General features: G+C 56.2%; 1 protein-coding gene across 1 annotated transcript in view; it reads right to left on the bottom strand.

The window, feature by feature from the left end:
- SYDE1 (synapse defective Rho GTPase activating protein 1) overlaps positions 1–27,568 on the bottom strand; it is a 62,776-nt gene that overhangs the window by 8,539 nt on the left and 26,669 nt on the right. The window lies entirely within an intron of this gene.

Genomic DNA, 27,568 nt, shown 5'->3' with positions numbered 1-27,568 from the left:
TAACCACAGAGACGGTACAGCCCCACAACCTGAATGGGGGGATATGGGGCAGGAATGGACCCACAGCCAGCCCCATAACCACCCCACAGCCAGCCCCATAACCACCCCATAACCAGCCCCACAACCTGTATGGGGGGATATGGGGCAATGGACCCACAGCCAGCCCCATAACAACCCACAGCCAGCCCCATAACCACCCCATAACCAGCCCATAACCACCCCATAACCACCCCATAACCACCCAATAACCACCCCATAACCACCCCATAACCACCCCATAACCACCCCATAACCACCCCATAACCACCCCACAACCTGAATGGGGGGATATGGGGCAGGAATGGACCCACAGCCAGCCCCATAACCACCCCATAGCCAGCCCCAAAGCCACCCCATAACCACCCCATAACCACCCCACAACCAGCCCCATAACCACCCCATAACCACAGAGACAGTACAGCCCCACAACCTACATGGGGGGATATGGGGCAATGGACCCACAGCCAGCCCCATAACCACCCCATAGCCAGCCCCATAACCACCCCATAACCACAGAGACGGTACAGCCCCACAACCTGAATGGGAGGATATGGGGCAGGGATGGACCCACAGCCAGCCCCATAACAACCCACAGCCAGCCCCATAACCACCCCATAACCAGCCCATAACCAGCCCATAACCAGCCCATAACCACCCCATAACCATCCCATAACCACAGAGACGGTACAGCCCCACAACCTGAATGGGGGGATATGGGGCAATGGACCCACAGCCAGCCCCATAACCACCCCATAACCATCCCATAACCAGCCCATAACCACCCCATAACCACCCCATAACCAGCCCCACAACCTGAATGGGGGGATATGGGGCAGGGATGGACCCACAGCCAGCCCCATAACCAGCCCATAACCACCCCATAACCACAGAGACGGTACAGCCCCACAACCTGAATGGGGGGATATGGGGCAGGAATGGACCCACAGCAAGCCCCATAACCACCCCATAACCAGCCCCATAACCACCCCATAACCACCCCATAACCACAGAGACAGTACAGCCCCACAACCTGAATGGGGGGATATGGGGCAATGGACCCACAGCCAGCCCCATAACCACCCACAGCCAGCCCCATAACCACCCCATAACCAGCCCATAACCACCCCATAACCAGCCCCACAACCTGTATGGGGGGATATGGGGCAATGGACCCACAGCCAGCCCCATAACCAGCCCCACAACCTGAATGGGGCGATATGGGGCAATGGACCCACAGCCAGCCCCATAACCACCCACAGCCAGCCCCATAACAACCCACAGCCAGCCCCACAACCTGCATGGGGGGATATGGGGCAATGGACCCACAGCCAGCCCCATAACCACCCACAGCCAGCCCCATAACCAGCCCATAACCACCCCATAACCAGCCCATAACCACCCCATAACCACCCCACAACCACCCCATAACCACCCCATAACCAGCCCCATAACCAGCCCATAACCACCCCATAACCAGCCCCATAACCTGAATGGGGGGATATGGGGCAATGGACCCACAGCCAGCCCCATAACAACCCACAGCCAGCCCCATAACCACCCCATAACCACCCCATAACCACCCCATAACCAGCCCCACAACCTGAATGGGGCGATATGGGGCAGGGATGGACCCACAGCCAGCCCCATAACAACCCACAGCCAGCCCCATAACCCTGCCCCATAACCACCCCATAACCAGCCCCACAACCTGAATGGGGGGATATGGGGCAATGGACCCACAGCCAGCCCCATAACAACCCACAGCCAGCCCCATAACCACCCCATAACCACCCCATAACCAGCCCATAACCACCCCATAACCAGCCCATAACCAGCCCATAACCACCCCATAACCACAGAGACGGTACAGCCCCACAACCTGAATGGGGTGATATGGGGCAGGAATGGACCCACAGCCAGCCCCATAACCACCCCATAACCACCCCATAACCAGCCCATAACCAGCCCATAACCACCCCATAACCACCCCATAACCACCCCACAACCACAGAGACGGTACAGCCCCACAACCTGAATGGGGGGATATGGGGCAATGGACCCACAGCCAGCCCCATAACCAGCCCATAACCACCCCATAGCCACCCCATAACCAGCCCCATAACCAGCCCCATAACCACCCCACAACCAGCCCCATAACCACCCCATAACCAGCCCCATAACCACCCCATAACCACAGAGATGGTACAGCCCCACAACCTGTATGGGGTGATATGGGGCAGGGATGGACCCACAGCCAGCCCCATAACCACCCCACAACCAGCCCCATAACCCTGCCCCATAGCTGGGTATCACCACCCCATAACCCCCCCATTCCCACCCCACAACCCCCCCTATAGCTGGGTATCACCACCCCATAACCCCCCCCCATAGGTGCATATCACCACCCCATTACCCCCCCTATAGCTGGATATCCCCACCCCATAACCCCCCATTCCGACCCCATAACCCCCCCTATAGCTGGGTATCCCCACCCCATAACCCCCCCTATAGCTGGGTATCCCCACCCCATAACCCCATTCCCACCCCATAACCCCCCTATAGCTGGGTATCCCCACCCCATAACCCCCCATTCCCACCCCATAACCCCATTCCCACCCCATAACCCCCCCTATAGCTGGGTATCCCCACCCCATAACCCCATTCCCACCCCATAACCCCATTCCCAGCCCCATAACCCCATTCCCAGCCCCATAGCCCCCACATTCCCACCCCACAGCCACCCTATAGCTGGGTATCCCCACTCCATAACCCCATTCCCAGCCCCATAGACCCCCCCCCTATAGCTGGGTATCACCACCCCCCATAGCTGGGTATCCCCACCCCATAACCCCATCCCCACCCCATAACCCCATATCCCCCCCCAGCCCCATAGACTGCCCCATATCCCCCCCCAGCCCCATAGACTGCCCCATATCCCCCCCCAGCCCCATAGAGTGCCCCATATCCCCCCCCAGCCCCATAGAGTGCCCCATATCCCCCATTCCCAGCCCCATAGAGTGCCCCATATCCCCCATTCCCAGCCCCATAGAGTGCCCCATATCCCCCATTCCCAGCCCCATAGACTGCCCCATATCCCCCCCCAGCCCCATAGACTGCCCCATATCCCCCCCAGCCCCATAGACTGCCCCATAGAGTGCCCCATATCCCCCCCCTCACCTTGAGCCCCCTCCTCTCGATCTCCCTCACACATTTCTGGACGATTATCGGCACTTTCGTCCCCGTTTTCTCCCTTTCCACCCCATAACCCCCCCTATAGCTGGGTATCCCCACCCCATAACCCCATTCCCACCCCATAACCCCATTCCCAGCCCCATAGCCCCCCTATAGCTGGGTATCCCCACCCCATAACCCCATTCCCACCCCATAACCCCATTCCCACCCCATAACCCCATTCCCAGCCCCATAGCCCCCCTATAGCTGGGTATCCCCACCCCATAACCCCATTCCCACCCCATAACCCCATTCCCACCCCATAACCCCATTCCCACCCCATAACCCCATTCCCAGCCCCATAGCCCCCCCATTCCCACCCCACAGCCACCCTATAGCTGGGTATCCCCACCCCATAACCCCATTCCCAGCCCCATAGACCCCCCTATAGCTGGGTATCACCCCCCCCATAGCTGGGTATCCATACCCCATAACCCCCTCATTCCCACCCCATAACCCCATCCCCACCCCATAACCCCCCTATAGCTGGGTATCCCCACCCCATAACCCCATTCCCACCCCATAACCCCATTCCCAGCCCCATAGACCCCCCCTATAGCTGGGTATTCCCACCCCATAACCCCATTCCCACCCCATAACCCCATTCCCAACCCCATAGACCCCCCCCTTATAGCTGGGTATCACCAACCCCTATAGCTGGGTATCCCCACCCCATAACCCCATTCCCACCCCATAACCCCATTCCCACCCCCATAACCCCCCCCAGCCCCATAAACCCCCCTATAGCTGGGTATCACACTCCCCCCTATAGCTGGGTATCCCCACCCCATAACCCCCCCATTCCCACCCCATAACCCCATTCCCAGCCCCATAGACCCCCCCCCTATAGCTGGGTATCCCCACCCCATAACCCCATTCCCAGCCCCATAACCCCATTCCCACCCCATAACCCCATTCCCAGCCCCATAACCCCCCTATAGCTGGGTATTCCCACCCCATAACCCCATTCCCACCCCATAACCCCATTCCCACCCCATAACCCCATTCCCAACCCCATAGACCCCCCCCCCTATAGCTGGGTATCACCACCCCATAACCCCATTCCCACCCCATAACCCCCCCATTCCCACCCCATAATCCCATTCCTACCCCATATCCCCTCCCAGCCCCATTCCCACCCCATAACCCCCCCATATAGCTGGGTATCCCCACCCCATAACCCCATTCCCACCCCATAACCCCATTCCCAGCCTCATAGACCCCCCCCCCCATAGCTGGGTATCCCCACCCCATAACCCCATTCCCACCCCATAACCCCCCTATAGCTGGGTATCACCACCCCACAACCCCCCCATTCACACCCCATAACCCCATTCACAGCCCCATAGACCCCCCTATAACTGGGTATCCCCACCCCACAACCCCATTCCCACCCCATAACCCCCCCCAGCCCCATAGACTGCCCCATAGACCCCCCCCCATAGCTGGGTAACCTCACCCCATAACCTCCCCATTCCCACCCCATACACCCATTCCCACCCCATTCCCACCCCACAACCCCATTCCCACCCCATAACCCCCCATTCCCAGCCCCATAGACTCCCTCTATAGCTGGGTATCCCCACCCCATAACCCCATTCCCATTCCCATAGACCCCCCCCCATAGCTGGGTATCACTGCCCCCTATAGCTGGGTATCCCCACACCATAACCCCCCCATTCCCACCCCATAACCCCATTCCCACCCCATAACTCCCCCTATAGCTGGGTATCACCACCCCACAACCACCCCATTCCCACCCCATAACCCCATTCCCACCCCATAACCCCCCCTATAGCTGGGTATCACTGCCCCCTATAGCTGGGTATCTGCACCCCATAACCCCCCATTCCCAGCCCCATAACCCCCCATTCCCACCCCATAACCCCATTCCCACCCCATAACCCCCCATCCCCACCCCATAACCCCCCATCCCCACCCCATAACCCCCCATTCCCACCCCATAACCCCATTCCCACCCCATAACAACCCCATTCCCAGCCCCATAACCCCCCTATAGCTGGGTATCCCCACCCCATAACTCCCCCATCCCCACCCCATAACCCCATTCCCAGCCCCATAACCCCCCCATTCCCACCCCATAGCCACCCTATAGCTGGGTATCCCCACCCCATAACCCCATTCCCAGCCCCATAGACCCCCCCTATAGCTGGGTATCACACCCCCCACCCATAGCTGGGTATCCCCACCCCATAACCCCCCCATTCCCACCCCATAACCCCATTCCCAGCCCCATAGACCCTCCCCCATAGCTGGGTATCACCACCCCATAACCCCATTCCCACCCCATAACCCCATTCCCACCCCATAACCCCCCTTTAGCTTCATATCACCACCCTACAACCCCCCCCCCATAGCTGGGTATCCCCACCCCATGACCCCATTCCCACCCCATAACCCCCCCATTCCCACCCCATATCCCCCCCCAGCCCCATAGACTGCCCCATAGCTGGATATCCCCACCCCATAACCCCATTCCCAGCCCCATAGACTGCCCCATATCCCCCCCCAGCCCCATAGACTGCCCCATATCCCCCCCCAGCCCCATAGAGTGCCCCATAGCTGGATATCCCCACCCCATAACCCCATATCCCCCCCCAGCCCCATAGACTGCCCCATATCCCCCCCCAGCCCCATAGACTGCCCCATAGACTGCCCCATATCCCCCCCCAGCCCCATAGACTGCCCCATAGAGTGCCCCATAGCCCCATTCCCAGCCCCATAGCCCCATATCCCCCCCCAGCCCCATAGACTGCCCCATATCCCCCCCCAGCCCCATAGACTGCCCCATAGACTGCCCCATATCCCCCCCCAGCCCCATAGACTGCCCCATATCCCCCCCCAGCCCCATAGACTGCCCCATAGAGTGCCCCATAGCCCCATTCCCAGCCCCATAACCCCATATCCCCCCCCAGCCCCATAGACTGCCCCATAGAGTGCCCCATAGCCCCATTCCCAGCCCCATAACCCCATATCCCCCCCCAGCCCCATAGACTGCCCCATAGACTGCCCCATATCCCCCCCCAGCCCCATAGACTGCCCCATAGAGTGCCCCATAGCCCCATTCCCAGCCCCATAACCCCATATCCCCCCCCAGCCCCATAGACTGCCCCATAGAGTGCCCCATAGCCCCATTCCCAGCCCCATAACCCCATATCCCCCCCCAGCCCCATAGACTGCCCCATATCCCCCCCCAGCCCCATAGACTGCCCCATAGAGTGCCCCATAGCCCCCCCCAGCCCCATAGACTGCCCCATAGCCCCATTCCCAGCCCCATAGACTGCCCCATATCCCCCCCCAGCTCCATAGACTGCCCCATATCCCCCCCCCGCCCCATAGACTGCCCCATATCCCCCCCCAGCCCCATAGACTGCCCCATAGACTGCCCCATATCCCCCCCCAGCCCCATAGACTGCCCCATAGAGTGCCCCATAGCCCCATTCCCAGCCCCATAGCCCCATATCCCCCCCCAGCCCCATAGACTGCCCCATATCCCCCCCCAGCCCCATAGACTGCCCCATAGACTGCCCCATATCCCCCCCCAGCCCCATAGACTGCCCCATATCCCCCCCCAGCCCCATAGACTGCCCCATATCCCCCCCCAGCCCCATAGACTGCCCCATAGAGTGCCCCATAGCCCCATTCCCAGCCCCATAACCCCCCATTCCCACCCCATAACCCCATTCCCACCCCATAACCCCCCATCCCCACCCCATAACCCCCCCATCCCCACCCCATAACCCCCCATTCCCACCCCATAACCCCATTCCCACCCCATAACACCCCCATTCCCAGCCCCATAACCCCCCTATAGCTGGGTATCCCCACCCCATAACTCCCCCATCCCCACCCCATAACCCCATTCCCAGCCCCATAACCCCCCCATTCCCACCCCATAGCCACCCTATAGCTGGGTATCCCCACCCCATAACCCCATTCCCAGCCCCATAGACCCCCCCTATAGCTGGGTATCACACCCCCCACCCATAGCTGGGTATCCCCACCCCATAACCCCCCCATTCCCACCCCATAACCCCATTCCCAGCCCCATAGACCCTCCCCCATAGCTGGGTATCACCACCCCATAACCCCATTCCCACCCCATAACCCCATTCCCACCCCATAACCCCCCTTTAGCTTCATATCACCACCCTACAACCCCCCCCCCATAGCTGGGTATCCCCACCCCATGACCCCATTCCCACCCCATAACCCCCCCATTCCCACCCCATATCCCCCCCCAGCCCCATAGACTGCCCCATAGCTGGATATCCCCACCCCATAACCCCATTCCCAGCCCCATAGACTGCCCCATATCCCCCCCCAGCCCCATAGACTGCCCCATATCCCCCCCCAGCCCCATAGAGTGCCCCATAGCTGGATATCCCCACCCCATAACCCCATATCCCCCCCCAGCCCCATAGACTGCCCCATATCCCCCCCCAGCCCCATAGACTGCCCCATAGACTGCCCCATATCCCCCCCCAGCCCCATAGACTGCCCCATAGAGTGCCCCATAGCCCCATTCCCAGCCCCATAGCCCCATATCCCCCCCCAGCCCCATAGACTGCCCCATATCCCCCCCCAGCCCCATAGACTGCCCCATAGACTGCCCCATATCCCCCCCCAGCCCCATAGACTGCCCCATATCCCCCCCCAGCCCCATAGACTGCCCCATATCCCCCCCCAGCCCCATAGACTGCCCCATAGAGTGCCCCATAGCCCCATTCCCAGCCCCATAACCCCATATCCCCCCCCAGCCCCATAGACTGCCCCATAGAGTGCCCCATAGCCCCATTCCCAGCCCCATAACCCCATATCCCCCCCCAGCCCCATAGACTGCCCCATAGACTGCCCCATATCCCCCCCCAGCCCCATAGACTGCCCCATAGAGTGCCCCATAGCCCCATTCCCAGCCCCATAACCCCATATCCCCCCCCAGCCCCATAGACTGCCCCATAGAGTGCCCCATAGCCCCATTCCCAGCCCCATAACCCCATATCCCCCCCCAGCCCCATAGACTGCCCCATATCCCCCCCCAGCCCCATAGACTGCCCCATAGAGTGCCCCATAGCCCCCCCCAGCCCCATAGACTGCCCCATAGCCCCATTCCCAGCCCCATAGACTGCCCCATATCCCCCCCCAGCTCCATAGACTGCCCCATATCCCCCCCCCGCCCCATAGACTGCCCCATATCCCCCCCCAGCCCCATAGACTGCCCCATAGACTGCCCCATATCCCCCCCCAGCCCCATAGACTGCCCCATAGAGTGCCCCATAGCCCCATTCCCAGCCCCATAGCCCCATATCCCCCCCCAGCCCCATAGACTGCCCCATATCCCCCCCCAGCCCCATAGACTGCCCCATAGACTGCCCCATAGCCCCCCCCAGCCCCATAGACTGCCCCATATCCCCCCCCAGCCCCATAGACTGCCCCATATCCCCCCCCAGCCCCATAGACTGCCCCATAGAGTGCCCCATAGCCCCATTCCCAGCCCCATAACCCCATATCCCCCCCCAGCCCCATAGACTGCCCCATAGACTGCCCCATATCCCCCCCCAGCCCCATAGACTGCCCCATAGAGTGCCCCATAGCCCCATTCCCAGCCCCATAACCCCATATCCCCCCCCAGCCCCATAGACTGCCCCATATCCCCCCCCAGCTCCATAGACTGCCCCATATCCCCCCCCCGCCCCATAGACTGCCCCATATCCCCCCCCAGCCCCATAGACTGCCCCATAGAGTGCCCCATAGCCCCCCCCAGCCCCATAGACTGCCCCATAGCCCCATTCCCAGCCCCATAGACTGCCCCATATCCCCCCCCAGCTCCATAGACTGCCCCATATCCCCCCCCCGCCCCATAGACTGCCCCATATCCCCCCCCAGCCCCATAGACTGCCCCATAGACTGCCCCATATCCCCCCCCAGCCCCATAGACTGCCCCATAGAGTGCCCCATAGCCCCATTCCCAGCCCCATAGCCCCATATCCCCCCCCAGCCCCATAGACTGCCCCATATCCCCCCCCAGCCCCATAGACTGCCCCATAGACTGCCCCATATCCCCCCCCAGCCCCATAGACTGCCCCATATCCCCCCCCAGCCCCATAGACTGCCCCATAGAGTGCCCCATAGCCCCATTCCCAGCCCCATAACCCCATATCCCCCCCCAGCCCCATAGACTGCCCCATAGACTGCCCCATATCCCCCCCAGCCCCATAGACTGCCCCATAGAGTGCCCCATAGCCCCATTCCCAGCCCCATAACCCCATATCCCCCCCCAGCCCCATAGACTGCCCCATAGAGTGCCCCATAGCCCCATTCCCAGCCCCATAACCCCATATCCCCCCCCAGCCCCATAGACTGCCCCATAGACTGCCCCATATCCCCCCCCAGCCCCATAGACTGCCCCATAGAGTGCCCCATAGCCCCATTCCCAGCCCCATAACCCCATATCCCCCCCCAGCCCCATAGACTGCCCCATATCCCCCCCCAGCCCCATAGACTGCCCCATAGAGTGCCCCATAGCCCCCCCCAGCCCCATAGACTGCCCCATAGCCCCATTCCCAGCCCCATAGACTGCCCCATATCCCCCCCCAGCCCCATAGACTGCCCCATAGAGTGCCCCATAGCCCCATTCCCAGCCCCATAGCCCCATATCCCCCCCCAGCCCCATAGACTGCCCCATATCCCCCCCCAGCCCCATAGACTGCCCCATAGACTGCCCCATAGCCCCATTCCCAGCCCCATATCCCCCCCCTCACCTTGAGCCCCCTGCTCTCGATCTCCCTCACACATTTCTGGACGATTAGTGGCACTTTGGTCCCCGTTTGCTCCCTTTCCACCCCATAACCCCCCCTATAGCTGGGTATCCCCACCCCATAATCCCCCCATTCCCACCCCATAACCCCATTCCCACCCCATAACCCCCCTATAGCTGGGTATCCCCACCCCATAACCCCATTCCCAGCCCCATAACCCCAATCCCACCCCATAACCCCATTCCCAACCCCATAGACCCCCCTATAGCTGGGTATCCCCACCCCATAACCCCATTCCCACCCCATAACCCCATTCCCAGCCCCATAACCCCCCTATAGCTGTGTATTTCCACCCCATAACCCCCCATTCCAACCCCATAACCCCATTCCCACCCCATAACCCTCCCCCAGCCCCATAACCCCCCCTATAGCTGGGTATTCCCACCCCATAACCCCATTCCCAGCCCCATAACCCCATTCCCACCCCATAACCCCTCTATAGCTGGGTATCCCCACCCCATAACCCCATTCCCACCCCATAACCCCATTCCCACCCCATAACCCCATTCCCACCCCATAGCCCCATTCCCACCCCATAACCCCATTCCCAGCCCCATGGACCCCCCATTCCCACCCCATAACCCCCCCATTCCCAAACCATAACTCCCCCTATAGCTGGGTATCCCCACCCCATAACCCCATTCCCACCCCATAACCCCCTATTCCCAGCCCCATAACCCCATTCCCAGCCCCATAGACCCCCCCTATACCTGGGTATCACACCCCCCCCCCCCCTATAGCTGGGTATCCCCACCCCATAACCCCATTCCCACCCCATAACCCCATTCCCACCCCATAACCCCATTCCCACCCCATAAACCCCCCATTCCCACCCCATAACCCCATTCCCAGCCCCATAACCCCCCCCATTCCCCCCCCATACCCCCATTCCCACCCCATAACCCCCCTATAGCTGGATATCCCCACCCCATAACCCCATTCCCACCCCATAACCCCATATCCCCCCCCAGCCCCATAGACTGCCCCATAGCCCCATTCCCAGCCCCATATCCCCCCCCTCACCTTGAGCCCCCTGCTCTCGATCTCCCTCACACATTTCTGGACGATTATCGGCACTTTTGTCCCCGTTTTCTCCCTTTCCACCAACTGCCCCAATTGGACCCCGAACACTTTGGGTTCGGCGGCTCCGTCCCGTTGTTCTAATAGGGTCAGTTTGGAATAAAGGATCCCACGGGGCTGGAGCTCAACGGCCACGTGTTGGGCCCGGCTGCCTGGATGGGGACAGAGCAATAGGTTATTCCTCGTGACCCTATAAACCTAATGACAGACCCTATAGCAAAACCCTATTACCCTCCCTACCCTATAAACCCAATGACAGGCCCTATAGCAAAACCCTATTACTCTTCCTACCCTATAAACCCATTTCCAACCCCTGTCTTATAACCCAATGCTTTCCAACCCCAAACCCTATTACTTTCCCTACCCTATAAACCCATTTCCAACCCCAAACCCTTTTACTCTCCCTGCCCTATAACCCCATTTCCACCCCCTATAACCCCATTTCCCTGCCCTATAACCCCATTTCCACCCCCTATAACCCCATTTCCACCCCCTATAATCCCCTATAGCCCCATTTCCCTGCCCTATAACCCCATTTCCCTGCCCTATAACCCCATTTCCCTCCCCCTATAACCCCCTATAACCCCATTTCCACCCCCTATAATCCCCTATAACCCTATTTCCCTGCCCTATAACCCCATTTCCCTGCCCTATAACCCCATTTCCCTGCCCTATAGCCCCATTTCCCTCCCCTATAATCCCCTATAACCCCATTTCCATGCCCTATGATCCCCTATAACCCCATTTCCCTCCCCTATAACCCCATTTCCACCCCCTATAACCCCATTTCCACCACCTATGATCCCCTATAACCTCATTTCCCACCCCTATAACACCATTTCCCTGCCCTATAGCCCCATTTCCCTCCCCTATAATCCTCTATAACCCCATTTCCACCACCTATAACCCCATTTCCACCCCCTATAATCCCCTATAACCCCATTTCCCTCCCCTATAACCCCATTTCCCCCCCTATACCCCATAACTCACCCCTGAACACCTCCTGCAGCCCTATTGTCCCATGGCAGCACATCCTGTTCCCTGCCCTATAACCCCATTTCCATCCCCTATAACCCCATATCCCTCCCCTATAACCCCATTCCCACCCCCTATGATCCCCTATAACCCCATTTCCACCCCCTATAACCCCATTTCCAACCCCTATAATCCCCTATAACCCCATTTCCCTGCCCTATAACCCCATTTCCATCCCCTATAACACCATTTCCCTGCCCTATAACGCCATTAACTCACCCCTATAACCCCATTCCCACCCCCTATAACCCCATTTCCAACCCCTGCCTTATAACTCAATGCTTCCCAACCCAAAACCCTATTACCCTCCCTACCCTATAAACCCATTGACAGACCCTATAAGCAAAACCCTATTACCCTCCTTACCCTATAAACCCAATGACAGGCCCTATAGCAAAACCCTATTACCCTCCCTACCCTATAAACCCATTGACAGACCCTATAGCAAAACCCTATTACCCTCCCTACCCTATAAACCCATTTCCAACCCCAAACCCCATTACTCTCCCTACCTTATAACCCAATGCTTTCCAACGCCAAATCTTTTTACTCCCTCCCCTATAACCCCATTCCCATCTCCTATAACCCCATTTCCCTGCCTTATAACCCCATTTCCCTCCCCTATAACCCCATTTCCACCCCTATAATCCCCTATAACCCCATTTCCCTGCCCTATAACCCCATTTCCCTGCCCTATAACTTCATTTCCCTCCCCTATAACCCCACTTCCCTGCCCTATAACCCCACTTCCACCCCCTATAACCCCATTTCCACCCCCTATAATCCCCTATAACCCCATTCCCACCCCCTATAATCCCCTATAACCCCATTCCCACCCCCTATAACCCCATTTCCACCCCCTATAACCCCCTATAACCCCATTCCCACCCCCTATAGCCCCATTCCCACCCCCTATGATCCCCTATAACCCCATTCCCACCCCCTATAACCCCCTATAACCCCATTCCCACCCCCTATAACCCCATTTCCAACCCCTATGATCCCCTATAACCCCATTTCCCTGCCCTATAACCCCATTTCCCTCCCCTATAGCTCCATTTCCCTGCCCTATAGCCCCATTCCCACCCCCTAAGACCCCATTCCCAACCCCTATAAGACCAATTCCATCCCCTATAACCCCATATCCCTCCCTATAACCCCATTCCCACCCCCTATGATCCCCTATAACCCCATTTCCACCCCCTATAACCCCATTTCCAACCCCTATAATCCCCTATAACCTCAATTCCCTGCCCTATAACACCATTTCCATCCCCTATAACACCATTTCCCTGCCCTATAACGCCATTAACTCACCCCTATAACCCCATTCCCACCCCCTATAACCCCATTCCCATCCCCTATAACCCCATTTCCACCCCTATAACCCCATTCCCACCCCCTATAACCCCATTCCCACCCCCTATAACCCCATTACTCTCCCTGCCTTATAAACCTACTTCTAACCCCTATAAGCAAAACCCCTATAAGCAAAACCCTAAACCAATGCTTTCCAACCCAAAACCCTATTACCCTCCCTGCCTTATAAACCCATTTCCAACCCAAAACCCTTTTACTCCCCTACCCTATAAACCCATTTCCAACCCCTGCCCTATAACCCAATGCTTTCCAACCCCAAACCCCATTACTCTCCCTACCCTATAAACCCATTGACAGACCCTATAGCAAAACCCTATTACCCTCCCTACCCTATAAACCCATTGACAGGCCCTATAGCAAAACCCTATTACCCTCCCTACCCTATAAACCCATTGAAAGGCCCTATAGCAAAACCCTATTACCCTCCCTACCCTATAAACCCATTGACAGACCCTATAGCAAAACCCTATTACCCTCCCTACCCTATAAACCCAATGACAGGCCCTAAAGCAAAACCCTATTACCCTCCCTACCCTATAAACCCAATGACAGGCCCTATAGCAAAATCCTATTACCCTCCCTACCCTATAAACCCAATGACAGGCCCTATAGCAAAACCCTATTACCCTCCCTACCCTATAAACCCATTTCCAACCCCAAACCCTTTTACTCTCCCTGCCCTATAACCCCACTTCCACCCCCTATAACCCCATTTCCACCCCCTATAATCCCCTATAACCCCATTCCCATCCCCTATAACCCCATTCCCACCCAGTATGATCCCCTATAACCCCAGTTCCCTCCCCTATAACCCCATTTCCACCTCCTATAATCCCCTATAACCCCATTCCCATCCCCTATAACCCCATTTCCCTCCCCTATAACCCTATTTCCATCCCCTATAACCCCATTTCCACCCAGTATGATGCCCTATAACCCCATTCCCACCCCCTATAACCCCCTATAACCCCATTTCCAACCCCTATGATCCCCTACAACCCCATTTCCACCACCTATAACTACTTTTCCACCCCCTATAATCCCCTATAACCCCATTCCCACCCCCTATAACACCATTTCCCTGCCCTATAACCCCATTCCCACCCCCTATAACCCCATTTCCACCCCTATAACCCCATTCCCACCCCCTATAACCCCATTCCCACCCCCTATAACCCCATTTCCCTCCCCTATAACCCCATTCCCATCCCCTATAACCCCATTCCCACCCCCTATAACCCCATTACTCTCCCTGCCTTATAAACCTACTTCTAACCCCTATAAGCAAAACCCCTATAAGCAAAACCCTAAACCAATGCTTTCCAACCCAAAACCCTATTACCCTCCCTGCCCTATAAACCCATTTCCAACCCAAAACCCTTTTACTCCCCTACCCTATAAACCCATTTCCAACCCCTGCCCTATAACCCAATGCTTTCCAACCCCAAACCCTATTACTCTCCCTACCCTATAAACCCATTTCCAGCCCCTAAAAGCAAAACCCCAAATCAATGCTTGCCAACCCAAAACCCTTTTATTCTTCCTACCCTATAAACCCATTGACAAACCCTATAGCAAAACCCTATTACCCTCCCTACCCTATAAACCCATTGACAGGCCCTATAGCAAAACCCTATTACCCTCCCTACCCTATAAACCCAATGACAGGCCCTATAGCAAAACCCTATTACCCTCCCTACCCTATAAACCCATTGACAGGCCCTATAGCAAAACCCTATTACCCTCCCTACCCTATAAACCCATTGACAGACCCTATAGCAAAACCCTATTACCCTCCCTACCCTATAAACCCATTGACAGGCCCTATAGCAAAACCCTATTACCCTCCCTACCCTATAAACCCATTGACAGGCCCTATAGCAAAACCCTATTACCCTCCCTACCCTATAAACCCATTTCCAACCCCAAACCCTTTTACTCTCCCTGCCCTATAACCCCATTTCCACCCAGTATGATCCCCTATAACCCCATTTCCCTGCCCTATAACCCCATTTCCCCCCTATACCCCCATAACTCACCCCTGAACACCTGCTGCAGCCCTATTGTCCCATGGCAGCACATTCTGTTCCCAGCCCTATAACCCCATTTCCCTGCCCTATAACCCCATTCCCACCCCCTATGATCCCCTATAACCCCATTTCCCTCCCCTATAACCTCATTTCCACCCCCTATAACCCCATTCCCACCCCCTATAACCCCCTATAACCCCATATCCCTCCCTATAACCCCATTCCCACCCCCTATAACCCCATTTCCACCCCCTATAACCCCCTATAACCCCATTTCCACCCCCTATAACCCCCTATAACCCCATTTCCACCCCCTATAACTACTTTTCCACCCCCTATAATCCCCTATAACCCCATTCCCACCCCCTATAACCCCATTTCCCTGCCCAATAACCCCATTTCCCTCCCCTATAACCCCATTTCCACCCCCTATAACCCCCTATAACCCCATTCCCACCCCCTATAATCCCCTATAACCCCCTTCCCACCCCCTATAACCCCCTATAACCCCATTCCCACCCCTTATAACCCCCTATAACCCCATTCCCACCCCGTATAACCCCATTCCCAACCCTTGTAACCCCCTATAACCCCATTTCCCTCCCCTATAACCCCCTACAGCCCCATTTCCCTCCCCTATAACCCCATTTCCCCCCCTATACCCCCATAACTCACCCCTGAACACCTCCTGCAGCCCTATTGTCCCATGGCAGCACATCCTGTTCCCTCCCCTATAACCCCATTCCCACCCCCTATAACCCCATTTCCCCCCCTATAACCCCCTATAACCCCATAACTCACCCCTGAACACCTGCTGCAGCCCCACGCTCCCATGGCAGCACATTCTGTTCCCTGCCCTATAACCCCATTCCCACCCCCTATAATCCCCTATAACCCCATTTCCCTGCCCTATAACCCCATTCCCACCCCCTATAACCCCATTTCCACCCCCTATAGCCCCATTTCCACCCCCTATAGCCCCCTATAACCCCATTTCCACCCCCTATCATGCCCTATAACCCCATTTCCCTCCTCTATAACCCCATTTCCACCCCCTATGATCCCCTATAACCCCATTTCCCTGCCATATAACCCCATTTCCCCCCCTATAATCCCCTATAACCCCATTTCTACCACCTATAACCCCCTATAACCCCATTTCCCTGCCCTATAACCCCCTTCCCACCCCCTATGCCCCATAACTCACCCCTGAACACCTCCTGCAGCCCTATTGTCCCATGGCAGCACATCCTGTTCCCTGCCCTATAACCCCATTTCCACCCCCTATAATCCCCTATAACCCCATTCCCATCCCCTATAACCCCCTATAACCCCCTTCCCACCCCCTATACCCCATAACTCACCCCTGAACACCTCCTGCAGCCCTATTGTCCCATGGCAGCACATCCTGTTCCCTGCCCTATAACCCCATTCCCACCCCCTATAACCCCATTCCCACCCCCTATAACCCTATTTCCACCCCCTATAACCCCCCTATAACCCCATTCCCATCCCCTATAATCCCCTATAACCCCATTTCCACCCCCTATAATCCCCTATAACCCCATTTCCCTGCCATATAACCCCATTTCCATCCCCTATAGCCCCATGTCCCTCCCCTATAACCCCATTCCCAACCCTTATAACCCCCTATAACCCCATTTCCACCCCCTATGATGCCCTATAACCCCATTTCCCTGCCATATAACCCCATTTCCCTGCCCTATAACCCCCTATAACCCCATTCCCACCCCCTATAACCCCACTTCCACCCCCTATAACCCCATTCCCACCCCCTATAACCCCCTGTAACCCCCTTCCCACCCCCTATAACCCCCTTCCCACCCCCTATACCCCATAACTCACCCCTGAACACCTCCTGCAGCCCTATTGTCCCATGGCAGCACATCCTGTTCCCAGCCCTATAACCCCATTCCCACCCCCTATAACCCCCTATAACCCCATTTCCCCCCCCTATAACCCCATTTCCCTGCCCTATAACCCCATTCCCACCCCCTATAACCCCATTTCCCCCCCCATAACCCCATTTCCCCCCCTATAACCCCATTTCCCTGCCCTATAACCCCCTTCCCACCCCCTATAACCCCATTCCCACCCCCTATACCCCCATTTCCACCCCCTATAACCCCATTTCCACCCCCTATAACCCCCTATAACCCCATTTCCCTCCCCTATAACCCCATTCCCAACCCCTATAACCCCATTTCCCCCCCTATAACTCCATTAACTCACCCCTGAACACCTCCTGCAGCCCTATTGTCCCATGGCAGCACATCCTGTTCCCAGCCCTATAACCCCATTTCCCTGCCCTATAACCCCATTCCCACCCCCTATAACCCCTTATAACCCCATTCCCACCCCCTATAACCCCATTCCCACCCCCTATAACCCCCTTCCCACCCCCTATAATCCCCTATAACCCCATTTCCCTGCCCTATAACCCCCTTCCCACCCCCTATAACCCCATTTCCCTGCCCTATAACCCCATTTCCCACCCCCTATAACCCCATTTCCCACCCCCTATACCCCCATTCCCACCCCCTATAACCCCATTTCCACCCCCTATAACCCCCTATAACCCCCTATAACCCCATTTCCACCCCCTATAGCCCCATTTCCACCCCCTATAGCCCCCTATAACCCCATTTCCACCCCCTATAACCCCATTCCCACCCCCTATAACCCCATTTCCCCCCCTATAACCCCATTTCCCTCCCCTATAACCCCATTTCCACCCCTATAACCCCATTTCCACCCCCTATAACCCCCTATAACCCCCTTCCCACCCCCTATAACCCCATTTCCCCCCTATACCCCATAACTCACCGCTGAACACCTCCTGCAGCCCTATTGTCCCATGGCAGCACATCCTGTTCCCAGCCCTATAACCCCATTCCCACCCCATATAACTCCCTATAACCCCCTATACCCCATAACTCACCCCTGAACACCTCCTGCAGCCCTATTGTCCCATGGCAGCACATCCTGTTCCCTGCCCTCTAACCCCATTTCCACCCCCTATAACCCCATTCCCATCCTCTATAACCCCCTATAACCCCATTTCCCTCCCCTATAACCCCATTCCCATCCCCTATAATCCCCTATAACCCCATTTCCCTCCTCTATAACCCCATTCCCATCCCCTATAATCCCCTATAACCCCATTTCCCTCCACTATAACCCCATTCCCATCCCCTATAATCCCCTATAACCCCATTTCCACCCCCTATAATCCCCTATAACCCAATTTCCCTGCCATATAACCCTATTTCCACCCCCTATAACCCCATTTCCCTCCCCTATGGCCCCATTCCCAACCCTTATAACCCCCTATAACCCCATTTCCACCCCCTATGATCCCCTATAACCCCATTTCCCTGCCATATAACCCCATTTCCCTGCCCTATAACCCCCTATAACCCCATTTCCCCCCCTTATAACCCCATAACTCACCCCTGAACACCTCCTGCAGCCCTATTGTCCCATGGCAGCACATCCTGTTCCCTCCCCTCTAACTCCATTTCCACCCCCTATAACCCCCTATAACCCCATTTCCCTGCCCTATAACCCCCTTCCCACCCCCTATAACCCCATTCCCACTCCCTATAACCCCATTCCCACCCCCTATAACCCCCTATACCCCATAACTCACCCCTGAACACCTCCTGCAGCCCTATGGTCCCATGGCAGCACATCCTGCTCCGTCCCGTCGCCGTCTCCCTCGCCAGCACCACGGCCCTAATAACCTGCGCCCCGTCCAGCTCCATATTAAAGCAGTGATTGAGGCGCAGGAAGGCGGCCCTACATGGCAGCAATGCAGTACGAGCCCTATTACCTGCATCCACCTGCAGCTCACAATAAACCCCCTTTATATCCACACGGGGCGGCTTCCAACCCCGCACCCCATAGAGGTGAACGTTCACCAGCCCCGACATCCCCTGCCCCATATTTGGCTGCTCCCTGTAGTAATAGGGTTTAAATACACCCACATCCAGCCCATATTCCTCGTTATATGGGGCTGGATGTGTTTTAAATGGGAGCTCGGGGGAGTCTCCATCGCTTAAATAACCCCCTTTGGTGGTTGGTTTGGATGGGGGGGGTGTTATCACGCTGGTATCTAAGTGATACCGGCTTATCACGTTGCTGGATTCCTTATGGGGGTTGTTTGGGGACGGGTTGGTTTCGGGGTCCCGGTGTCGGGGGTTTCGCAGGCTCCATTTCCGCCTTAATTCGGGGAGTTTCTTCATCTTCAGGGACAGACGGCGCACGGTGCCGGGGGATTTCAGCCTGGTTATGGGGCGGGGGGCCTGGGGGGGACATGGGGACACGGATGGGGCTGTAGGGGAAGAGAGAGAGAAAGAGAGAAGGTGAGTGAGGGGGATGGGGTTTAGGGTTAGGGTTAGGGGTAGGGTTGGGGTTTAGGGTTAGGGTTGGGGTTTAGGGTTAGGGTTGGGGTTTAGGGTTAGGGGTTGGGGTAGGGGTTAGGGTTGGGGGTTGGGCTTTAGGGTTAGGTTAAGGGTTAGGGTTGGGGTTAGGGTTAGGTTAGGGTTGGGGTTTAGGGTTAGGTTAGGGTTAGGGTTGGGGTTGGGGTAGGCGTTAGGGTTGGGGGTTTAGGGTTGGGGTTGGGGTTAGGGTTGGGGTTTAGGGTTAGGTTAGGGTTAGGGTTGGGGTAGGGGTAGGCATTAAGGTTGGGGTTTAGGGTTAGGGTTGGGGTTTAGGGTTAAGTTTTGGGGGTTGGGGTTAGGTTAGGGTTAGGGTTGGGGTTGGGGTTTAGGTTTAGGTTAGGGTTGGGATTAGGGTTGGGGTTTAGGGTTAGGTTAGGGTTATAGTTGGGGCTTGGGGTTTAGTGTTAGGGGGAGACTCAATGCTACCCAATAGAAGGGTTAGGGTTAAGGTAGGGTTAGGGTTAGGGTTAAGGTAGGGTTAGGGTTTATGGTGAGAGTTGGGGTTAGGGTTGGCTTTAGGGTTAGGGTTGGATGGTTGGGGTTTAGTGTTAGGGAGCTGTGATGGGGGATAGAGAGGAGGTTTGGGGGAGCTAGGGTTAGGGTTGGGGTTTAGAGTACAGTTTAGGGTTAGGGCTTAGGGTTAGTTTTAGGGGTTAGGGTTAGGTTTTGGACTCAGGGTTAGGGTATGGTTAGGGTAGGGTTTGGGGTTAGGGTTGGGGGTTTGGGGTTTAGGTTCATGGACAGACGGCGCACGGTGCCGGGGGATTTCAGCCTGGGTATGGGGCGGGGGCTGCAGGGGGGACATGAGGACACGGATGGGGTCACAGTCCTGGCTGTAGGGGAAGAGAGGAAAAAAAGGTGAGTGGGGGGATGGGGTTTAGGGTAAGGGTTGGGGGTAGGGTTGGGGTTTAGGGTTAGAGTTTAGGGTTGGGGATTAGGGTTAGGGTTGGGGTAGGGGTAGGCGTTAGGGTTGGGGTTTAGGGTTAGGTTAGGGTTACGTTTGGGGGTAGGGGTTTAGGGATAGGGTTGGGTTAGGGTTAGGGTTGGCTTTAGGGTTAGGGTTGGCTTTAGGGCTGGGGTTTAGGGTTAGCATTGGGGTTTAGGGTTAGGGGTTGGGGTTTAGGGTTAGGGGTTGGGGTTTAGGGTTGGGGTTGGGGGTTGGGGTTTAGGGTTGGGGTTGGGGGTTGGGGTTTAGGGTTAGGTTAGGGTTAGGGGTAGGCGTTAAGGTTGGGGTTTAGGGTTAGATTAGGGTTAGGGTTGGGGTTAGGTTAGGGTTAGGGTTAGGGTAGGGTTAGGGTTAGGGTTAGGGTTAGGGTTAGGGTTAGGGTTAGGGTTAGGGTTAGGGTTAGGGTAGGGTTAGGGTTAGGGTTAGGGTTAGGGTTAGGGTTAGGGTTAGGGTTAGGGTTAGGGTTAGGGTTAGGGTTAGGGTTAGGGTAGGGTTAGGGTTAGGGTTAGGGTTAGGGTTAGGGTTAGGGTTAGGGTTAGGGTTAGGGTTAGGGTAGGGTTAGGGTTAGGGTTAAGGTTGGGGTTAGGGTTGGGGTTTAGGGTTACAGTTGGGGTTTAGGGTTGGGGTTTAGGGTTGGGGTTTAGGGTTAGGTTAGGGTTAGGGTTGGGGGTTGGGGTTTAGGGTTGGGGTTTAGGGTTAGTGTTTATGGTTAGTGTTGGGGTTTGGGTTAGAGTAGGGTTAGGGTTAGGGTTAGGGTTAGGGTTAGGGTTAGGGTTAGGGTTAGGGTTAGGGTTAGGGTTAGGGTTGGGGTTTAGGGTTAGGTTAGGGTTAGGGTTGGGGGTTGGGGTTTAGGGTTGGGGTTTAGGGTTAGTGTTTATGGTTAGTGTTGGGGTTTGGGTTAGAGTTGGGGTTTGGGGTTTAGGTTCATGGACAGACGGCGCACGGTGCCGGGGGATTTCAGCTTGGTGAGGGGATGGGGGGCGTGGGGGGGACATGGGGACACGGATGGGGCTGTAGGGGAACAGAGAGAGAAAGGTGAGTGGGGGGGATGGGGATGGATGGGGGAGATTAGGGTTAGGGTCGGGGTAGGGTTGGGGTTTAGGGTTAGGCGTTAAGGTTGGGGTTTAGGGATAGGGTTGTGGTTTAGGGTTAGGGGTTGGGGTAGGGGTTAGGGTTGGGGTTTAGGGTTAGGTTAGGGTTAGGGTTGGGGGTTGGGGGTTGGGGTTTAGGGTTAGGTTAGGGTTAGGGGTAGGCGTTAAGGTTGGGGTTTAGGGTTAGATTAGGGTTAGGGGTAGGGTTAGGTTAGGGTTAGGGTTGGGGTTGGGGTAGGCGTTAGGGTTGGAGTTTAGGGTTAGGGTTGGGGTTAGGGTTGGTGTAGGGGTTAGGGTTGGGGTTTAGGGTTAGGTTAGGGTTAGGGTTGGGGTTTAGGGTTGGGGTTTAGGGTTTAGGGTTGGGGTTTAGGGTTATGGTTGGGGGTTGGGGTTTAGGGTTAGGTTAGGGTTAGGGGTAGGCGTTAAGGTTGGGGTTTAGGGTTAGGGTTGGGGTTTAGAGTACAGTTTAGGGTGAGGAGTTAGGGTTAGGTTTAGGGGTTAGGTTTAGGGGTTAGGTTTTGGGGTCAGGCTTAGGGTATGGTTAGGGTAGGGTTTGGGGTTAGGGTTGGGGAAGGGTTGGGGGTTTGGGGTTTAGGTTCATGGACAGACGGCGCACGGTGTCGGGGGATTTCAGCTTGGTTATGGGGCGGGGGCTGCAGGGGGGACATGGGGACACGGATGGGGCTGTAGGGGGAGAGAGAGAGAGAAAGTTGAGTGGGGGGGATGGGGTTTAGGGTTGGGGTTGGGGTTAGGGTTGAGGTTTAGGGTTAGGGTTGAGGTTTAGGGTTAGGGTTGAGGTTTAGGGTTAGGGTTGGGGGTTAGGGTTAGGGTTGGGGTAGGGTTAGGGTTAGGGTTTAGGGTTAGGGTTGGGGTTTAGGATTACGGTTAGGTTAGGGTTAGGGTTGGGGTTTGGGGTTTAGGTTCATGGACAGACGGCGCACGGTGCTGGGGGATTTCAGCTTGTTTAGGGGGTGGAGGGCGTGGGGGCTTCAGGGGGGAGATGGGGACACAGATGGGGCTGTAGGGGAAGAGAGAGAGAAAGGTGAGTGGGGGGGATGGGGATGGATGGGGGAGATTAGGGTTAGGTTAGGGTTAGGGTTGGGGTTTAGGGTTAGGGTTGGGCAAGGGGTTAGCGTTGGGGGTTGGGGTTTAGGGTTAGGGTTAGGGTTGGGGTTGGGGTTGGGGGTTGGGGGTTAGGGTAGGGCAAGGGGTTAGGGTTGGGTGTTGGGATTTAGGGTTAGGGTAGGGATAGGGGTTAGCGTTGGAGTTTAGGGTTAGGGTTGGGGTTTAGGGTTAGGGTTGGGGTTTAGGTTTAGGTTAGGGTTAGGGTTGGGGTAGGGCAAGGGGTTAGGGTTGGGGATTGGGGTTTAAAGTTAGGGTTGGGGTTTAGGGTTAGGTTAGGGTTACGGTTGGGTGTTGGGGTTTAGGGTTAGGGTTGGGGTTGGCTTTATGGTTACTGTTAGGGTTGGCTTAGGGTTAGGGTTTAGGGTTAGGGTTGCCTTTATGGTTAGGGTTAGGGTTTAGGATTAGAGTTGGCTTTATGGTTAGTGTTTAGGGTTGGGGTTTATGTTTAGGGTTGGGGTTAGGAGGCTGTAATAGGGTTAGGGTTGGCTTTATGTTTATGGTTAGTGTTGGGGTTTATGTGTAGGGTTGGGGTTAGGATGCTGTAATAGGGTTAGGGTTAGGGTTGGGATTTATGTTTAGGGTTAGGGTTGGCTTTATGTTTAGTGTTGTTGTCAGGATGCTGTAATAGGGTTAGGGTTAGTGTTGGGGTTTATGTTTAGGGTTAGGGTTGGCTTTATGGTTAGTGTTTAGGGTTGCCTTTAGGGTTAAGGTTTAGGGTTAAGGTTATGGTTAGTGTTGTTGTCAGGATGCTGTAATAGGGTTAGGGTTGGCTTTATGTTTAGGGTTTAGTGTTGGGGTTTATGTTTAGGGTTGGGGTTAGGATGCTGTAATAGGGTTAGGGTTGGCTTTATGTTTAGGGTTTAGTGTTGGGGTTTATGTTTAGGGTTGGGGTTAGGATGCTGTAATAGGGTTAGTGTTAGGGTTGGGATTTATGGTTAGGGTTAGGGTTAGGGTTGGCTTTATGTTTAGGCTTGGTGTCAGGATGCTGTAATAGGGTTAGGGTTGGCTTTATGTTTAGTGTTGGGGTTAGGACGCTGTAATAGGGTTAGGGTTGGCTTTATGTTTATGGTTAGTGTTGGGGTCAGGATGCTGTAATAGGGTTAGGGTTAGGGTTTATGTTTAGTGTTGTTGTTAGGGTTAGGGTTAAGGTTATGTTTAGTGTTGTTGTCAGGATGCTCTATTAGTGCCCATCACCCACCACCGTCCTGTTTGCTCCCAGCAGCCGGTTCCTGCTCCGTCCCTTTCCTCTCCTCGCTGCTCAGCTCAGTGGGATCCTCATCCTCAGGGATGGGGTTGTACCAAATCTCCCCTTCTCTCCCCGCCGCTCCCGGCTCCGTCTCATTGATCCCATTGATCTCATCCCACCCCGTTCCCTTCCCTGCTGACAGCACCCACTGTCTGCTGCTCCGTTCCAGGCTCTGCAGATAAGCCCCATGTCCTGGGCTCCGACCCGGCCCACAAAGTTCTGCTGCATCCGAATCCTCTTCTCCCTCGGTGCCTTCATCCCTATTAGGGTCCATAGGGGATAACGGGGTGTTTCCATCCTCCTCGTTGGGTTCCAGCCTTTCCAATGGGGTTTTAGGAGGATGATGATGATGATGGCTGGGGATGTGAACCCGGTTCTGTTTATGGGATGTCGGTGGTTCTGGGGATACGTCTGGGTCGGAACCGGGTTGATGATGGTCTGTAATAGGAATAAAGCTCAGCCCCTTTAATATCCAGACACCCAACCACCCCGATCCTGACCCCAACCAGCCTCCAAATGGGATTTCCTGTTGGTTCCAGCTGTGCTGCTTCATTCCCACCATTATTAAAGGGGGGGGGATGGGGAGGGCACAGCGGGGCCCCAACCAGCCCCATAGAAATCAATGGGGATCCGGCCTCCTGTGTCCCCCCAAAGCGTCCCCTATAGGGGAACAGGGGGGATATGGAGCTTATGGGGTGACACTGGGGTCCCTTATAGAGGGACAGGGGGGATATAGGGCTGATGGAGAGACACTGGAGTCCATTATAGGGTGACAGGAGGGATATAGGGCTGATGAGGTTCCCTATGGGGACAGGAGGGACTTTAGGGTGACATTGGGGTCCCTTATAGGGGGACAGGAGGGATATGGGGGATATAGGGGTGACACTGGGATCCATTATAGGGGGACAAGAGGGATATGGGGCTGATGGGGTTCCCTATGGGGACAGGAGGGACTTTAGGGTGACATTGGGGTCCCTTATAGAGGGACAGGAGGGATATGGAGCTGATGGGGTGACACTGGGGTCCCTTATAGGGGAACAGGAGGGACATGGGGCTGATGGGGTTAAACTGGGGACCCTTATATGGGGACAGGAGGGATATGGGAGGGAAGGGGGGACAGTGGGGTCCCTTATAGAGGGACAGGAGGGACATGGGGCTCATAGGGTGACACTGGAGTCCCCTATAGGGGGACAGAAGGGATATGGGGCTGATGGGGTGACACTGGGGTCCCTTATATGGGGACAGGAGGGATATGGGGCTGATGGGGCTCCCTATGGGGACAGGAGGGACTTTAGGGTGACACTGGGGTCCCCTATAGGGGGACAGGAGGGACATGGGGGGAAGGGGTAACATTGGTGTCCCTTATAGGGGACAGGAGGGATATGGAGCTTGTGGGGTGACACTGGGGTCCCTTATAGGGGGACAGAAGGGATATGGGGCTGATGGGGTGACACTGGGGTCCCTTACAGGGGGACAGGAGGGATATGGGGCTGATGAGGTTCCCTATGGGGACAGGAGGGACTTTAGGGTGACACTGGGGTCCCTTATAGGGGGACAGGAGGGATATGAAGCTTATGGGGTGACACTGCAATCCCCTATAGAGGGACAGGAGGGATATGGGGCTGATGGGGTTAAACTGGGGTCCCTTATATGGGGACAGGAGGGATATGGGAGGGAAGGGGGGACAGTGGGGTCCCTTATAGAGGGACAGGAGGGATATGGAGCTTATGGGGTGACACTGGGGTCCCTTATAGAGGGACAGAAGAAACATGGGGTGATGGGGTGAAACTGGGGTCCCCTTTAAGGGGACAGGAGGGACATGGAGCCAATAGGGTGACACTGGGGTCCATTACAGAGGGACAGGAGGGACATGGGGGGGAAGGGGGGACACTGGGGTCCCTTATAGGGGGACAGGGGGGACATGGGGCTGATGGGGTGACACTGGGATCCCCTATAGGGGGACAGGAGGGATATGGGGCTGATGACATTCCCTATGGGGATAGGAGGGACTTTAGGGTGACACTGGGGTCCCTTATAGGGGGACAGGAGGGATATGGAGCTTATGGGGTGACACTGGGGTCCCTTATAGGGGGACAGGGGGGATATGGGGCTGATGGGGTTCCCTATGGGGACAGGAGGGACTTTAGGGTGACATTGGGATCCCTTATAGGGGGACAGGAGGGATATGAAGCTTATGGGGTGACACTGGGGTCCCCTATAGAGGAACAGGAGGGACATGGGGCTGATGGGGTTAAACTGGGGACCCTTATATGGGGACAGGAGGGATATGGGAGGGAAGGGGGGACACTGGGGTCCCTTATAGAGGGACAGGAGGGACCTGAGGGTGATGGGGTGACACTGGGTTCCCCTATAGGGGGACAAGAGGGAACCAGGGCTGATGAGGTGACACTGGGGTCCCTTATAGGGGGACAGAAGGGACATGGGGCTTATGGGGTGACAGAAGGGACATGGGGCTTATGGGGTGACAGAAGGGACATGGGGCTTATGGGGTGACACTGGGGTCCCTTATATGGGGACAGGAGGGATATGGGGTTGATGAGGTTCCCTATGGGGACAGGAGGGACTTTAGGGTGACACTGGGGTCCCCTATAGGGGGACAGGAGGGACATGGGGGGAAGGGGTAACATTGGTGTCCCTTATAGGGGGACAGGAGGGACGTGGAGCTGATGGGGTGACACTGGGGTCCCTTATAGGGGGACAGGAGGGATATGGAGCTTATGGGGTGACACTGGGATCCTTTATAGAGGGACAGAAGAAACATGGGCTGATGGGGTGACACTGGGGTCCCTTATAGGGGGACGGGAGGGATATGGGGCTGATGGGGATCCCTATGGGGACAGGAGGGACTTTAGGGTGACATTGGGGTCCCTTATAGAGGGACAGGGGGGATATAGGGCTGATGGAGAGACACTGGAGTCCATTATAGGGTGACAGGAGGGATATGGGGCTGATGGAGTTCCCTATGGGGACAGGAGGGATTTTAGGGTGACACTGCAATCCCCTATAGGGGTTCAGGAGGGACATGGGACGATGGGGTTC

This window comes from Coturnix japonica, unplaced genomic scaffold, assembly GCF_054131305.1.
Source record: "Coturnix japonica strain WE unplaced genomic scaffold, WE-NBRP24 Scf081, whole genome shotgun sequence".
Taxonomy (NCBI): Eukaryota; Metazoa; Chordata; class Aves; order Galliformes; family Phasianidae; genus Coturnix; species Coturnix japonica.
Note: the sequence above shows the minus strand (reverse complement) of the source record. Positions and strands in the feature narration are given on the sequence as shown.